The following is a 4,841-nucleotide window of genomic DNA, read 5'->3' on the forward strand; positions in this document are numbered from 1 at the left end:
AGGATAAAACAACATAAATACAATGAAATAAAGCATAGGATAAAGCAACATAAATACAATTTAATAAAGCATAAGATAAAACAACATGAATACAATTTAATAAAGCATAGGTTAAAACAACATAAATATAATTTAATAAAGCATAGGATAAAACAACATAAATACAATTTAATAAAGCATCGGTTAAAACAACATAAATACAATTTAATAAAGCATAGGATAAAACAACATAAATACAATTTAATAGAGCATAGGATAAAACAACATAAATACAATTTATAAAGCATAGGATAAAACAACATAAAGACAATTTAATAAAGCATAGGATAAAACAACATAAATACAAGTTAATAAAGCATAGGATAAAACAACATAAATACAATTTAATAAAGCATAGGATAAAACAACATAAATACTATTTAATAAAGCATAGGATAAAACCACATAAATACAATTTAATACAGCACAGGATAAAACAACATAAATACAATTTAATAGAGCATAGGATAAAACAACATAAATACAATTTATAAAGCATAGGATAAAACAACATAAATAAAATTTAATAAAACATAGGTTAAAACAACATAAATACAATTTAATAAAGCATAGGACAAAACAACATAAATACAATTTAATAAAGCATAGTTTAAAACAACATAAATACAATTTAATAAAGCATAGGATAAAACAACATAAATAAAATTTAATAAAGCATAGGTTAAAATAACATAAATACAATTTAATAAAGCATAGGACAAAACAACATAAATACAATTTAATAAAGCATAGTTTAAAACAACATAAATGCAATTTAATAAAGCATAGGATAAAACCACAGAAATACAATTTAATAAAGCATAGGATAAAACAACATAAATACAATTTAATAAAGCATAGGACAAAACAACATAAATACAATTTAATAAAGCATAGGATAAAACAACATAAATACAATTTAATGAAACATAGGATAAACAACATAAATACAATTTAATAAAGCTTAGGATAAAACAACATAAATACAATTTAATAAAGCATAGGATAAAACAACATAAATACAATTTAATAAAGCATAGGATAAAACAACATAAATACAATTTAATAAAGCATAGGATAAAACAACATAAATACAATTTAATAAAGCATAGGATTAAACAACATAAATAATATTTAATAAAGCATAGGATAAAACAACATAAATACAATTTAATAAAGCATAGGATACAACAACATAAATACAAGTAAAGCATAGGTCAAAATAACATAAATACAATTTAATAAAGCATAGTGTAAAACAACATAAATACAATTTAATAAAGCATAGGATAAAAAAACATAAATAAAATTTAATAAAGCATAGGATAAAACAACATAAATACAATTTAATAAAGCATAGGATAAAACAACATGAATACAGTTTAATAAAGCATAGGATAAAACAACATAAATACAATTTAATAAAGCATAGGTTAAAACAACATAAATACAATTTAATAAAGCATAGGACAAAACAACATAAATACAATTCAATAAAGCATAGGTTAAAACAACATAAATACAAGTTAATAAAGCATAGGATAAAACAACATAAATACAATTTAATAAAGCATAGGATAAAACAACATGAATACAATTTAATAAAGCATAGGATAAAACAACATAAATACAATTTAATAAAGCATAAGTTAAAACAACATAAATACAAGTTAATTAAGCATAGGATAAAACAACATAAATACAATTTAATAAAGTATAGGATAAAACAACATAAATACAATTTAATAAAGCATAGGATAAAACAACATAAATGCAACTTAGTAAAGCATAGGTTAAAACAACATAAATACAATTTAATAAAGCATATGATAAAACAACATAAATTCAAATTAATAAAGCATAGGATAAAACAACATAAATACAATTTAATAAAGCACAGGATAAAACAACATAAATAAAATGTAATAAAGCATAGGATAAAACAACATAAATAAAATTTAATAAAGCATAGGAGAAAACAACATAAATATAATTTAATAAAGCATAGGATAAAACAACATAAATAAAATTTAATAAAGCATAGGATAAAACAACATAAATACAATTTAATAAAGCATAGGATAAAACAAGATAAATACAATTTAATAAAGCATAGGTTAAAACAACATAAATACAATTTAATAAAGCATAGGATAAAACAACATAAATACAATTTAATAAAGCATAGGATAAAACAACATAAATAAAATTTAATAAAGCATAGGGTAAAACAACATAAATGCAATTTAATAAAGCATAGGATAAAACAACATAAATACAATTTAATAAAGCATAGGATAAAACAACATAAATACAATTTAATAAAGCATAGGATTAAACAACATAAATAATATTTAATAAAGCATAGGATAAAACAACATAAATACAATTTAATAAAGCATAGGACAAAACAACATGAATACAATTTAATAAAGCATATGTTAAAGAAACATAAATACAATTTAATAAAGCATAGGTTAAAACAACATAAATACAATTTAATAAAGCATAGGATAAAACAACATAAATACAATTTAATAAAGCATAGCATAAAACAACATAAATACAATTTAATAAAGCATAGGATAAAACAACATAAATACAATTTAATAGAGCATAGGATAAAACAACATAAATACAATTTATAAAGCATAGGATAAAACAACATAAAGACAATTTAATAAAGCATAGGATAAAACAACATAAATACAATTTAATAAAGCATAGGATAAAACAACATAAATACAATTTAATAAAGCATAGGATTAAACAACATAAATACTATTTAATAAAGCATAGGATAAAACCACATAAATACAATTTAATACAGCACAGGATAAAACAACATAAATACAATTTAATAGAGCATAGGATAAAACAACATAAATACAATTTATAAAGCATAGGATAAAACAACATAAATAAAATTTAATAAAACATAGGTTAAAACAACATAAATACAATTTAATAAAGCATAGGACAAATCAACATAAATACAATTTAATAAAGCATAGCTTAAAACAACATAAATACAATTTAATAAAGCATAGGATAAAACAACATAAATAAAATTTAATAAAGCATAGGATAAAACCACATAAATACAATTTAATAAAGCACAGGATAAACAACATAAATACAATTTAATAAAGCATAGGATACAACAACATAAATACAAGTAAGTAAAGCATTGGTCAAAATAACATAAATAAAATTTAATAAAGCATAGCATAAAACAACATAAATACAATTTAATAAAGCATAGCATAAAACAACATAAATACAATTTAATAAAGCATAGGATAAAACAACATAAATACAATTTAATAAAGCATAGGATAAAACAACATAAATACAATTTAATAAAGCATAGGTTAAAACAACATAAATACAATTTAATAAAGCATAGGATAAAACAACATAAATACAATTTAATAAAGCATAGGATAAAACAACATAAATACAATTTAATAAAGCATAGGATAAAACAACATAAATACAATTTAATAGAGCATAGGATAAAACAACATAAATACAATTTATAAAGCATAGGATAAAACAACATAAATACAATTTAATAAAGCATAGGATAAAACAACATAAATACAATTTAATAAAGCATAGGATAAAACAACATAAATACAATTTAATAAAGCATAGGATTAAACAACATAAATACTATTTAATAAAGCATAGGATAAAACCACATAAATACAATTTAATAAAGCACAGGATAAAACAACATAAATACAATTTAATAAAGCATAGGATACAACAACATAAATACAATTTAATAAAGCATAGGATACAACAACATAAATACAAGTAAAGCATAGGTCAAAATAACATAAATACAATTTAATAAAGCATAGTGTAAAACAACATAAATACAATTTAATAAAGCATAGGATAAAAAAACATAAATAAAATTTAATAAATCATAGGATAAAACAACATAAATACAATTTAATAAAGCATAGGATAAAACAACATGAATACAGTTTAATAAAGCATAGGATAAAACAACATAAATACAATTTAATAAAGCATAGGTTAAAACAACATAAATACAATTTAATAAAGCATAGGACAAAACAACATAAATACAATTCAATAAAGCATAGGTTAAAACAACATAAATACAAGTTAATAAAGCATAGGATAAAACAACATAAATACAATTTAATAAAGCATAGGATAAAACAACATGAATACAATTTAATAAAGCATAGGATAAAACAACATAAATACAATTTAATAAAGCATAAGTTAAAACAACATAAATACAAGTTAATTAAGCATAGGATAAAACAACATAAATACAATTTAATAAAGTATAGGATAAAACAACATAAATACAATTTAATAAAGCATAGGATAAAACAACATAAATACAACTTAGTAAAGCATAGGTTAAAACAACATAAATACAATTTAATAAAGCATAGGACAAAACAACATAAATACAATTTAATAAAGCATCGGTTAAAACAACATAAATACAAGTTAATAAAGCATAGGATAAAACAACATAAATACAATTTAATAAAGCATAGGATACAACAACATAAATACAATTTAATAAAGCATAGGATAAAACAACATAAATACAATTTAATAAAGCATAGGTTAAAACAACATAAATACAATTTAATAAAGCATAGGATAAAACAACATAAATTCAATTTAATAAAGCATAGGATAAAACAACATAAATACAATTTAATAAAGCACAGGATAAAACAACATAAATAAAATTTAATAAAGCATAGGATAAAACAACATAAACAAAATTTAATAAA

The sequence above is a fragment of the Phyllobates terribilis genome, unplaced genomic scaffold (assembly GCF_046119375.1).
Source record: "Phyllobates terribilis strain yellow unplaced genomic scaffold, ASM4611937v1 Scaffold_20__1_contigs__length_20440879, whole genome shotgun sequence".
NCBI lineage: Eukaryota > Metazoa > Chordata > Amphibia > Anura > Dendrobatidae > Phyllobates > Phyllobates terribilis.